The sequence below is a fragment of the Durio zibethinus genome, chromosome 3 (assembly GCF_047325235.1).
Source record: "Durio zibethinus cultivar Kanyao isolate XHJ-2024 chromosome 3, ASM4732523v1, whole genome shotgun sequence".
Classification (NCBI taxonomy): domain Eukaryota; kingdom Viridiplantae; phylum Streptophyta; class Magnoliopsida; order Malvales; family Malvaceae; genus Durio; species Durio zibethinus.
In genome coordinates, this window is record NC_143164.1 from 33,544,971 (window position 1) to 33,559,031 (window position 14,061).

The 14,061-nt window shown below is 28.3% G+C and overlaps 1 long non-coding RNA gene and 1 pseudogene across 5 annotated transcripts; one reads left to right on the forward strand and one right to left on the reverse strand.

Moving 5' to 3' along the window:
- Window positions 1-333: 333 nt before the first annotated feature.
- On the reverse strand, window positions 334-1,784 carry LOC149519767 (uncharacterized). The gene is made up of 2 exons (XR_016341012.1): window positions 1,273-1,784; window positions 334-996 (listed from the first exon to the last, which is right to left on the reverse strand). It is a non-coding gene; the product is annotated as an uncharacterized LOC149519767 (long non-coding RNA).
- Window positions 1,785-9,875: 8,091 nt separating this feature from the next.
- On the forward strand, window positions 9,876-13,569 carry LOC149519768 (putative LRR receptor-like serine/threonine-protein kinase RKF3 pseudogene; annotated as a pseudogene). 4 transcript variants are annotated; one of them, XR_016341014.1, is made up of 3 exons: window positions 9,878-12,172; window positions 12,609-13,244; window positions 13,340-13,569. The product of XR_016341014.1 is annotated as a putative LRR receptor-like serine/threonine-protein kinase RKF3 pseudogene, transcript variant X2 (transcript). The 4 variants fall into 4 exon arrangements; XR_016341016.1 differs by having other exon boundaries at window positions 9,876-12,172; window positions 12,742-13,569; XR_016341015.1 differs by having other exon boundaries at window positions 9,877-12,172; window positions 12,760-13,569.
- The last annotated feature ends 492 nt before the right edge of the window (window positions 13,570-14,061 follow it).

Sequence of the window (14,061 nt, forward strand, 5' to 3'; positions counted from 1 at the left end):
TTGTGGATAATTTAAATGTTTTATGTCAAATTTATACCATTGGTAGAACTATGTTGTCTTACTTGATTTGTTGTTAAACTTGGGTGAATTTATCGCTTTTTGAAACTTTTATTGATTATAAAAGGTAAATTCTCAATCATGTACAGTTGTTCCTTATTTAAGCATATTGATAGCTTAGGTTTGTGATATTAATTTTGCTTAAATATTAAAACAATTCTCGTTTGCTTCGTTTGTCAAAAAATTTTGTAATTTAAGTCTTTTTAAGCATTCCTTATGCCTTAAAAATTTTACATCCTTTACGGTCTGGTCCAAATAGACTTATCTATGCTATAATTAGCGAATTCATGAGAAATCAACAGATTCGAACTCAAGCTACAATTAAAAGAAGCGTACTTTTTTTGCCACTTGAGCCAACTAGTGCCAAAGTGTAAAATCAAATTTTCAAGCAGTAGAAAAAATCAGTTTGAAAGTGAAAAATCAAATCTGAAGTATTCTAGCCAATACTAACCACTGCTGAAGTTTTTGGTGGCAATTTGCAGCTCAGAAAGAGTGAAAACCTTCCTTGGAGATTGTGAGTTGCTATTGGCAAGAAAATCAGGTGCAACTGCAACATTTTCTCTCATACTACTCCTCCTCCTCAATGAGAGTCTAAACGACGCAAGAGGCTGCAAATTGGCTAATGATTTCTTTGATCTACTTCTAAATAATTGTGCTAATCCACGCCATCGAAAACCTTGCTTTGAGTTTTGCTCATTTGCTAAGTCTGTAGTGGGTGCTTTAGAATAACAACTCGTTTCAAATTCTTCACTTTTACAGAAATCCTCGAGAATTCCGTTCGGAGAATATGTATCAACCTTCTTCTCCATATGTACAAATCATGGAGAGAACCAAAACTAATGTCCATTTTGTAGCGCCATTGAAAATAGACGGGAAAGAACAGAGTATTCTGTTTTCTCCTCCCTCTACCCGTCAACATGCAAAATCGTTTTGATTTCTCTACAAATACAATCGGAGAAGGTTAAGAATCACCTAAAACATGGATTAAAAGAAGAAAAAGATTAAAACATGAAGATGAACAACAGATACGCAACCCAACAAAGAGAAGCTGATACAGAGGGGAAGCCAAGAAAGAAAACAAAGACATGAAACAAGGTGCATGATGAAATATCATGCAAAATTCATCAAACTAGGCAACAGAGAAGAAAAAACGACCAAAAAGATAAGAAACCCGAGAAAAAAGGGAAGTAGAAGAATAAAAGACAATGGAGATACCATTGAGAAGAAACTGAAACACTTCAGAAATAGTCAGATATTGTTTGACATGAAGCCAACAATAGAAAAAACAACAGTGGATAAGGGCACAAAGGGGGTGGGACGGAAAAGAAGAGGTGCACATAAATTTGCAGTTCCTCCAAGCTTTTATGATCACTTGCTTCTCGAAGAACATTGCTTTTAATGATTTATTTCAAAAAAAAAAAAATTTAAAAGAATTTACTTTAGAAGAAAATACTACTACTACTACTACTACTTAAATATTTCCGTACTTCAAATACTTTGATTTGGCAGAGGCGGCTCTGTTTTTGCTCTTCCTGAACACATGGAGTTTTAATTCTTGGATTTATCGTGTCGTAACAAATAAGATCACCGCAACCAGTTTGATGATGGAAGTATGAACATAAATGGAACAGACAAAACAAGGCACCATGAATTTTAAAATATATATATGGGTGAAAATTAATAAATAAAAATGAAATTTCGTAAACATTGTTAGTATTTCCGAATTTTTCTACTGAAATCTAGACAATAAAATCGCACCCTAACCAGGAACTTGTTTTTTGTTTAGGTTTTGTGGACAATATGTGAACACTGATAGCATCGAGTTGGAACAGATCGAGGTTTTACTCAAACCTAATTTCGACTTGATTTTGATATGATTTAATATTAAAATATTATTTTTATTCGATTTAATTTATATATTCATAAATCATAAATAATTTAATTTAAAATTAATTTAATAATTTTGATTTAGTAATATTTAAAAAATATTATTTTTTAATATAAATTATATCCTAATTATTTATAAATATAATATTTTTATTAAGTTAATATTTTAAATTAAAATTTTATATAAATAATAAAAGATATTTTAAATTAAAATTTTATATAAATAATAAAATTTAGTTTAACTATAATTTTGTATTTATTTATTTGACCAAAAGAAATGTTAAAATAATAAGTCCAGGGAGGCCGTGATCATCTAAAAGCCATCTAGTCCTTAATTATATTGGATACTGAAAATGGAAGAAAAAAAAAAGGAGGCTCTTTCGCTTTGGTCGGGGCTCTCGTTTACGTTAAACAATTGATTTGTTGAGAATTAAGATCAGATTCTGCCGTGTCAAGTACTACTTCTGGTCTTTTGGTGGTTTTTGGCTTTGGGTTTTTGTCTCTGACCCGGTTTAGATTATGTTGACCACATGCTGTCTAATTTGGATAATTTGAAAAATTAGGCAGCAAATTTGACCAATTCATGAAATCCTTGGGCATAATTTTAACGTTTTAAATAATTAATTATTTGGATATTAAAAAAATACTGTGACAATAGCTTAAAAATGTTTTCCAATATAGTAAGAATAATAAATTTTACTTTGAAATCTGTTATTAATAAAATAGACCAATTCCCAAATTCACGTGCATAAATTATCATTTTAAACATGTGAAGTACTTTATGTAAACGAAAAATTAAAATAAAATCATGAAAAGTTACGATGGTCATCCATGTTCAATGAGTCTTGAGAATCTTGTCATTAAGGTAAAGGTTTATCAAGAATATTTTCAATTGAATTTAATTGTGTTGTCCAAGTTCTTTGGGAACGACAGCACAAAAAAGGTTTACCATTTTAAGCACAAAATTTGATTTGAACATAATGTTTTTTTTATGACCAATTGAAAATTCATGTGCATAATTTGACATTTTAAATCATTACTTGTAGAATTGTAGTATAATTAAAAAAAAAGCATAAGATAACTTTAAAAAAATGGTTAAATACATATTTGGTTCTTAACTTCATAATTCTGCTCACATTAATATTTAAAAATTTTTTTTGTCACATTTGTATTTGAACTTTCAAATCGTTATCACATTAGTATTTTTGACTAATAATGTTAGTTAATTTTATTGATATAGTATAAATATCTAACAAAATATTGATATATGTTAAAAAAATTTAGTTAGCACCACATTATCAATGTCATGTTACGTTACGTTATTCCCATATCATGCTTATGTCATATTTATAAAAAATTCAACAAAAATTTAAAAATTTTAAAAAATTAAAAAATTTCTCAAAAGTTTTTAAAATTTTTTTAAAAAGTTTATAAAAATTCTAAAAAATTTTAAAATCTTTAACAAAAATCTAAAAAACTTATAAAAATTCAAAATAATTTTAAAAATTTTAAAAAATTCTGAAAAATTTTAAGAATATTTTTAAAATTTTTAAGTTAAAAAAGTATTAAAAATACTAAAAACAACTCCAAAAAAATAAAAAAAACGTTTTTAAAATTTCTAAACAATTCTAAAAAAAATTCTAAAATTTTTTGAAAAATTATAAAAAATTTAAAATAAATTAAAATTTATAAAAAAATTAAAAATATGAAATATTTTTATAAATTATAAAAATTATCATAAATAGTATAATTTTAAAAATTCTGAAATTTTTTTTAAAAAATAAAAAAATTAAAATTTCTTAAATTTAAAAAAAATACAAAAACTTAAAAATCTGAAAATAAGAAAAATTTTACAAATTTTATAAATTTTGGATAAATTAAATAATTTCAATTTTTTGAAACATTCTTTAAAAGTAAAAAATTTAAAAAAAAAAACTTAAAATTTTAAAAAATATGTAATAAAATGAAATTGTAAGATTAAAAATATGGAAAAACAATTTTAGAATTTTTTAAAAATTATTATATTTTTTCAAAATTTTTTATTTTTGATTTTAATTCATTTTGAGTTTTTTTTATTTTTCTAATTTAAAAAAATTTTAAATTTTATTAAAAGCCTCATTTTTTGTTTTTTTGTTCTTTTAATTTTTTTTAATTTTGGAATTTTTTGAAAATTTTATATTTATTTAATTCTTTTTTAATTTTACAAAATTTTCTAGATTTTAAAGAATTTTGTATATGTCTAAAATTTTTTAAAATTTTCAGAATTTTTAAATTTTTTAAAAATTTTAAAAACTTTTTTGAATTTTTTAAAATTTTTCTAGATTTTTTATGTTTTTAAAATTTTTTTAATTTTCTAAAAGTTTTTTGAAATCATTTTTGAATTTTGAAAAATTTTGAAAATTTGTTAGAATTTTTAAAAATTTTTTATATTTTTTATATTTTTTGGAAATTTTGGAAAATTTTATTTCTTTAAAAATTTTTAAAATTTTTTTAAGAATTGTCTAGATTTTTTATTTGAATTTTTTTAAAATTTTGAATTTTAAAAAAAATTTTAAATTTTGAAAAAAATTTAGAATTTTTTTTAGAATTTTTAGAAATTTTTAGATTTTTTAAAAATTTTTTTAAAATTTTAAAAAAGTTTTTCATTTAAATATGATGTAAACATAATGTGGCAATGATAATATGATGCTGAATCAAGCTTTTTGGTACATGTTAGTATCTTATTGGACATTTATGTTATATCAATAAAGTTGATTAATGATATTAGTTAGAGGTACTAATATAATAATGATTTGAAAGTTCAAATAACAATGTAACAAAAATATTATTTAGGTACTAATATGATCAAAATTATAAAATTCAATGATCAAATATGTATTTAACCAGTTAAAAAATGGTTTACATTCTAATAATAAATTTAACTTAAACCTATTAATTTATGGACAAAAAATTTTCTCCAAATCTACCTAAAATAGGATTTAAGATTGTTAGGTGATTCGTTCAAAATAATATAGAAATTCCACTAACTTAGTTGTTGCGGTTGGTAGGCTTAATTATAGCAACCGTTCCGGAATTTTCTATTGACCAACTTTGAGTTGATTTTAATTTGTGTGAAAATTTTGATTTTATAATCGTTTTCAAATCAACAAGTAGAAATGATTGGAAGAGCAGCGAAAGAGATATCCAAGTGCTACGTTTCAAATCAATTAATAATAAATATAATTAATTAAATTAATGGAATTTTTAATTTAAAAATTAAAAATTTTTAAATATAAATTTTTAAATAAAAATTCATATTTTTATGCAATATACATTAATCTTTAAATCAAATGTTTGAGTGCAAATTAAAATAATTAATGTAAAAAAAAAATATCACGAAAATCGAAATAGAGTTGACTGTAGGTTATATATATATGATAATAGATTAATTTATATAATGTAAAATTAAAAATTTTTTATATATTTTTAATTATTAATTTTAATATATTAAAGAGATGAAATTAAATTATTTTTATTTTCATTTATTTTTATATTTTAATTCTAATAAAATCAATAATTAAAAATATATAAAATTTTTTAAATTTTACATTATGTAAATTAATCATATATATATATATATGTATCTATTGACTTTAGCACAACTCTCAATAAATTAAGCTGGTAAAAGGGTAGGTTTCCAAATTCGTAAAGCATTTAAAAATCAGTGAAATAAAACGTGTACGTTAAGAACATTAACTCGTTTACTAAAATATATGTGAAGAAATTTGATGCTTACTAGCAGACTTGGGCTACCCCAAGCATTTACTTATCGAGGACTTTGCTTCTTGTCAATTGGCTTGCCTTGTATCATGACTCACGTCATTGAAAACAGACATACAGGCAAACAATTGGAGTTGGATTAATTTAAAAAAGAAAAAAAAAGGAAACAGTGATCAATGACATACTTTGGAAAATCAAACAAACATTATGTTCGGTAAAAAAAATTGATAGAATACATAAAAATTAAAAAAAAAAAAAACAAATTACCAAACACGTGCTACTTTCATAACGTTACATCATAATAGCCATGTCATCGGCAGTCACACGTAACTTTATTCTTGCTTCGAGGAAACACGTCATTCGTATAAACGGTCGCATCATTTTGTGAAGTATACAAAGAAATTAATCGTAGTGATATCGAATATGCAGAATATTCTCCCTCTAATACTCTGTTCCTCTAATATCCAAATGCGTTATGAAATTCTAATTTTGGTTTTTTTTTTCTTTTTTCTTACAGGTTTGATAAACTCGCTAGTTAAATATATGAGTCCCACAATTTTACTAAATTTAGAAATACATCAATATATAATATTTTTAGACGAATAAAAAAATTAAATATTAATAATTATTGATATGTTGATGATTCGTTTATTTATTTTTAAAATTATTTGTGTTTGATATTAAAATATTTTAAATTTAATTTAAAATTAATTTATTTAAATTAAATAAATTCATTCATAAATATTAAATGAATATAAATTAATAATTAAAAAATTGATCTTATAAATTAATGATTTAGATTCTCATAGTTAATGAGACTCGCCTATTTATAAAGAGTTTTCTTTCCTACATTGTTTTTCAAGTTACGTGTAATAGAAAGAAAAGCTTACTCTATAATTTCTTTATTTTCATTTTTAAGCGATTAAAAATTATATTCATAATAATATTTTTCAAAACATCATAAAATATTTTTAATATATGTTAAGTGTAATTTTTAATGTATTGATATTAAATTATGATTAAATCTCATTAAAAGGTATTTAATCATAAAGTAATTATCTTAAAAGAAATAAAAATAAAATATAAACAAATATTTATTGAATTTGGTCACAAATATTAAACAAATTTATTTGTGAATATAGATAAATAAAACAAATTTATATTTGTATATGGTCCATTTTTTAAATAATCATTAAAAAAATTTTTTAAATGATTTATCAAATTTAATGAACGAATAATTTTTTAACATAATCACAAATAACTCATTAAAAACTCTATTTGTTCACATTCTTAAATATCATCTACCAATGAAATCATTAAAATATCTTCATAATTACAAAAGAAAATTAGGATCAAATCTCATTTCAATTAAAAATAAACAATTTTACAAGTCATTAATTGAATTAAGTCATTATGTAACCAAAAGTTTACTATTTTGGCATAAGTAAAAGTGATGATTTTTATTTTATAAAGGGTTAGGATTCATTTGAATGGACGGAGATCAATTTCAGTGAGATTAAAAATAATAATATAAAAGATATTAGTTATTATAACGGTAAAATTAAATATTATAATAATAAGATTGAAATCCATAGTTAAATACATTTTTATGTATAAATGCAACGATAACGGTAAGATTAAATATAATGATATGATAAAATAATCATTAAAGAAATATATTAAAATTGTTTAAAATAAAAAATTTAAATTATTAAATATTTATAAATTAAATTATGTTTATGTCAAATAATAAATAATGAAAGAAGTAACAATAATAAATAATTTAAAATATTCAAGTTAAAAAATAAAAATAAATTAACAAATAAAAAATCAAGAATATAAATTTATTTATCACTTAAATAATTAAAAAATAAAAAAATAAAAAAAAGAGAAGAAGAAGGGCGAAAATGAAACGAAGCATCATCGGTACAACGAAGGACTTCCACTAAGGGTCCAGTAAAAAATTTAGCTCCAATAGCGTTTAAAAGTTGTCCGTTGACTTGAAACAAAACATCTAAACGGATGACTGGGGTAAATTATTAGGTAATATTTATTTATAAGTTATTATAACTTAAAATAACTTTCATTAAAATATAATGTCAAATATTTTTAAAAATATAAAATAATAAAAATATTTTTAAAAAATTATAAAATATTAAAAAAATCATTTTTCTATATAAATTAAATCTAAAAAATTATATTTGCTTATTTTAATTGTGTCACATTGGAAAAAAAAAAAATACTTATATATGTAAATATAAATATAAAAATTGAATAAATAAATTAAAGATTTAAATATATCATAAATATATTTATTAAATGAATTATATAATACTAAACAATTAACAAGTTTATTAAACAAATTGAATTAAATATGAAATAATATAACATGTTTTGTAACTCATTAAAAAATCATTCTAATAAGATCAATAAATATACTAAACAAATAAATTTTATATTTATATTTTGGATCATTAACTTATTCAATTATTTTTTATTTTGTTAATACATACATATACATTTCAATATTATAAAAGATCCATACTTTTTTTTTTTTAACATTTAGTGGGGGGTAAAAAACAAAAAATTAAAAATTGAGTTTATTTCTAATAATTTTACTAGTTATTTTAAAATTTTAATAGAAGTAAAATACAAGAATCATTTATATTTCAATACTTTTAGTAATAAAAGTACTCAAATTTCAAGATTTTAGTAGTTGCTCTCACCTTAGATCCGTCTCTGATCCAGTGAAATGGGTCTTAATTAGTTCTATATTTAGGAAGTTGCCTGAACATTAATCTTGCTCTGAATTTTCTTTTACAAAAGTACGGATTACCATTCACATGAAGGGTGGGATGAGTTGATGCAAAAGAAAAAATATACTATCATTTATGTGAGTGAGTTCGTCATAGTTATTTTATTAATCACTACAAGGTGCTACATCCAAGATCGATTTCTATTTGCTATGGAATCCAAACTATACTGTTAATTTTGTCAGGAAAAACCCGAGAAGGACGAGCAAAGCCGCAGTCATACCAGACTACTGCAATCAAACGAACAACAGAGGAACAAGAAGCAGCTTTAGAGCCTCAGAGGGTTGGTTTCAGGTTTTGTTTTATATGATTAATTGTGGCCAATTGGCGAAGGCCATCAGATTCATACGTTCCCTTCTCTTTGGAACCATTCTGATTAGAAATGGGAATACCGATGTGGGGTACCCTTTTTTGTTGTCCCATATCGTCGGACCTTTTCAAGGGTAATATCGTAGTGATCTCTCACGTTGATGTTATTGGTCAAGTTTGACAGGTCACAATTCAGAGTAGAGATTCTTGACTTTCTTTGGTGGGCTTGACCAATATGATTCGTGGTGTAGGATTGACATAGATGGGTTTGAAAGCCAGTATTAACCGACACCGTTTTTCTTCATTTGTAATCAATATTAATTAATTCATCCTCAAATGATATCCAGTTGCTTTATAGAATACATGTCTTTCTTAAAAAAAGGGTTTATCTATTTTGATTGAAAGATTAATCTCATTTAACAAAAGTCCAAAAGAAATGTGTATGTTTAGTTGTTGTGGATTGATGAAGTGTTTAGGGTTAGTAGTATAAGGTTCAAAAGTAATTTTGGAAAAAAAAAAGTCTGTTTTATCAAATAAAAAAGAACAATTAAAAAAATGATAAATTAAGATTTTGAAACAAGTTTGACGCTTAAATCAATAAATGTATTAAAAAAAAGTGATAAAAGTAGAGGATAGGTGTGGGTAATTTTGGAGAAAATTTGGATCTAACATGGATATTTTATTATTATTAGCTGTGTTTTGTTTTACACAAGTGATTGAATTTTACGTAACATCAGCATCTCGGATTAAAAAAAGTGGCATCAGCATATTTTAATTAGACGTTGAAATTTAATCATACATCATTTAACTTTTCAAATATACCACAGCTTTTTTTTTATTATTTTTCTTTTGTCTTTTTAATTCTTCCCTATATAAATTCTGATCACATTTAAAAAACCATTGTAATAACTATGAAATTTTCATTAATGAATAAAGTATCTAAACGGGACTGATTTTCTAAGAAAAAAATGAACAAAAATGAAACCAACTCCTATTGGATTTTTATGAAAGACTGGGAACCCAAATTGGACCATAAACGAACAAAACCAACCACGTCATGGACAAATAAACCACGACGCAACCATCCAGGAAAGTGCCAGCTCGTTTCTCTGCCCACCCGACCCCTTCTCTCACCCCAATTCTCCTCTCTTCTCTTCACTTCACTGATGGGCTGCTTTGCTCACGCAGCAGTCAGCGCTGTCCCTTCCCTTCCCATGCCAATCTCATCATCTCTCACGTTTTTCCTTTACCTTTTATTCAAGTCAAAACTCTCAACTAAAACTTGAAACCAAAACCCTCTCTCAACAGCTCCTACTTCTCTTTCTTTTCATTTTCATCTCCCCGATGAATTGCTATCTATGACAACTTCCTCCCAAATGTTACTTCACTTTCACCATCTTCTCTTTTTCTTCTTCTTCTTCTTCTTCTTGATCTTCTCATCATGCCTTGCTCAAAGCGGCAACGTATCATGTCCCTTAAACTTCACCATAATCCGCCCCGCGCTCTCAAAACCCAACAGGCCCCAACGCAACACCCCCCTGGAGTGCCACGACTTTCGCCAGGTCCTCCTTCTCGTCCTCTCCGACTACCTTAGACGCACCGGATCATTCTTCCCACCCTTGAACTCCTCCGAGTCCTGTTGGGAAACTTACCAATCTCTCGTCCCAAGCTTCGACATCCGTTCCTCGTGCGGTTTCCAAACCGCTTGGATCTCCCAAGGTTGCATGAACTTAACCACAAAGGCGGAATTCGAAGCTTTGATCCCAAACACTGCCTTAGCCGACGTCAATTCTAACTGTAACCAGTCGTTGCAGGGTTCCGCATGTGCTTCCTGTAATCCAAGCTTGGCCAGTTTGCAAGCTTTGTATTTGAAGGATAATTCAACTGCAAACGTGTCTGACTGTACGACATACCCGTATATTTATGCAGCTGCGGTTGCTAATTACTTGGGACCGACTGATGAAGGTACGGCTTACTGTTTATTTTCAGTTGACTTAGTTGATATTAGTACAGGTAAGAGTAAGAAAAAAGGTGTGATTTTGGGTGTGTTAATCGGGGTTGGTGTTGGTTTAGCTGTTTTGATTGGTGGCTCTTGGTTTCTTTATAGAAAATATCAGGACTCAAAGAGGAAGAGAAAGAGGGATAGAATTAGGAATCTTGAGATGGGTGCTTTGGGTGGTTCTGGATTGAGTTCAATTAGTGAAAGTACTAATTTGGTAAAGTTTACATTCGATGAGATTAAGAAAGCTACTAGGAATTTCTCTAGAGATAACATTATTGGAAAAGGAGGCTATGGGAATGTGTACAAGGGTTACTTGCCTGATGGATCTGTGGTTGCTTTGAAAAGGTTCAAGAATTGTTCTGCTGCTGGTGATGCCAATTTTACGCATGAAGTTAAGGTTATTGCTAGTGTTAGGCATGTGAATCTTGTTGCTTTGAGGGGATATTGTACGGCTACGACACCATTAGAGGGTCATCAGAGGATTATTGTTTGTGATTTAATGCAGAATGGGAGTTTGCATGATCATCTGTTTGGTTCCATGGAAGGGAGACTTAGTTGGCCTATTCGTCAAAAGATTGCACTAGGAACAGCTAGGGGACTGGCTTATTTGCATTATGGGGCACAACCAGCAATCATTCATAGGGATATCAAAGCGAGCAATATACTTTTGGATGAGAAGTTTGAGGCCAAGGTAGCAGATTTTGGACTTGCAAAGTTTGCACCTGAGGGGATGACACATTTGAGCACTAGGGTAGCTGGAACAGTGGGATATGTCGCCCCTGAGTATGCCTTGTATGGGCAGTTGACTGAGAGGAGTGATGTGTATAGCTTTGGTGTGGTGCTTCTGGAGCTGTTGAGTGGAAGGAAGGCGCTCACTATGAGTTATGAGAACCAACCTTCTCTAGTTGCCGATTGGGCATGGTCATTGGTGAAGACTGAGAGAGCTTTGGATGTTGTTGAAGATGGCATGCCAGAGTTGGGGCCATCAGAAGTGCTGGAGAAGTATGTGTTGATAGCGGTTCTTTGCTCTCATCCAGAGTTACTATGCCGGCCATCCATGGATCAGGTCGTGAAAATGTTGGAAACAGACATTTCAGTTCCCTCAATTCCTGAGCGGCCAATTCCTCTGGTAGCTCATATTGATGACATTGAGAGATCTATAAGCAGTAGTGGCTCTGGTCAGCTCTCTAGTCCAGCTGGTTATCGGATGTTTACTTATGAAAGTAGTCATCATTCTGGCAGTAAGGAGGAAGGGTCAAGTTCTGGCTTGGGAATAGAAGTTTTTGATAAGCACAACCTAACGTAATAGGAACATTGAGCTCTCCAATGGTGCTTCCCCAGATTGGTATGCTCACCTTGATTTTTGTTGTCTGAGATTTTGTGCTTCATGAGTTAAGAATTGCATCTAATGTTGTAAAGATAAAATAGATTTACAATCAAGTTAGATTCATTTGAATTCAGGTTATAGAGGGCGTACAGTACTCTTGTTACTTTTGTAAGTATCTAATGGTGTACAGTATCTCAACTTTCTCTAGGACGTCAATTGATTTGTTGGACAAAGGATGCTTTGTGTATCTTATTATTATTATTTTTTTGGAAATTATTCATATATAACATGTTTTCACCAGCCTATGTGGCATGGAGTTTTGGTCTTATGTAAAAAAGGTTATTGCAAGAATTTGATTTCTAAACCTTGTTGCCTCATTTGTAGTTTTTTGCAAGTTCTATTGTTGTTGCTGCTTAATTAATAGTAGAGGATGTAAATATGGAATTTGATGCAGATAAAATACTTTTGATGGCTGCTTTTACTGAAAGGAGAAGCAGTTCGGTTGATCTATTCTCCACATATTGTTCTTTTGAAGTGTAGAAAGTTAGCATATTTGCAAAATTAAATCACAGAATGTTTGATGGAAGGTATGTGGCATGCTGTAGTACTGATGCAGCTGAAGCTGGTGTAAGCTTGGACAGAAAATGGGTGATGCCGCACTTGCACATACTTTTTACGGTCAATCAACAGAGAACAGTGATATTTACAGCTTTCACTTCAGCACTGTGATTCTTGAGATTGAGACGAGAGTGAGAAGAGTGCATCCATTGCAGTTGCCAGAAGCTGCATCTCAAATGGACCGAGGAGGCCTCTTTGTTGATTAGGAGGCATAGCTTGAGGATTAACGAAGATATTGGATGAATTAGATGTACCTGAGAAACAAAAAAGACGGTAAGAGGTAGTTGTTCTGCTCTACTGTCTCATCTAGAGATTGACATTGAGAAGAGTGCACCCATTGCCATTACCAGCAGCTGCATCCCATGTGGACCAAGGAGGCCTCTTTGTAGATTGGGAGGCATAGCTTGAGGATTACTGAAGATGGTTGACTGAATTCAATGTACCAGAAAGGGTATGAGAAGCACATAAGAAGGTAAGAGGTAGTTGTTCTTCTGCACTATATTGTGAAGCGACTCTCTTAAAACCTGAATTCAAATGGCTCATGTCCAATATGAAATCTGTTTGCAGCGGTTGCTGTAGATATCAATTTGATTAGGATCATAATGATAAAAGATGTGGGAAAGGAGGATGAATTCCTATGAGATATGCTTAAAGTGGAATTTTCATTTTTGTGATGAACTGCTCCAAGCAAATGTGGATTGAGTAAATATGTTCAATGCTACTAGTCTTTATTTACCAACAATGTATGAAGTATCAGATGGAGCTGCTAGTCTTGTACGTCTGGCATATTTACAGTTCTTTACTGTCTCTTTGACTGGTAAAAGCAAAATAGAGGCTGGTCATAATACTTGAAGAATTAAGATATTTTTCAGACTTCTCAGAGATCTGACCTGTAAGCAATTATAAATTGGAGGCCCTGAAGCTTGGACCAGCCTATTTTCTTGAACTTTCATTGTTTGGACCAAGTGGGTGGAGACGCAACTCAAAGTGGAAAAAAAAAATTGACTCAATTTATTCATATGATTATTTTTAAAAAATAAAAGTTAATAAATCTGAAATTTAGATTTCAGCATTAATAACATTTTCTTCTATTTCAAATTACACATTTGTAAATAAAAAAAAAAAAAATCTAAAATGGAGTGCTTTATATGTAAACAAAATAATCTCCACATGTTCTGTTTTATTTTTTATTCAACATATCTATTTGATAATGAATAAAGAAATATCAAAGCAGAATTAAACTATAAATTTATCGTATTTCTAGTGTTGTTTCCATGTAGTAGGTACAT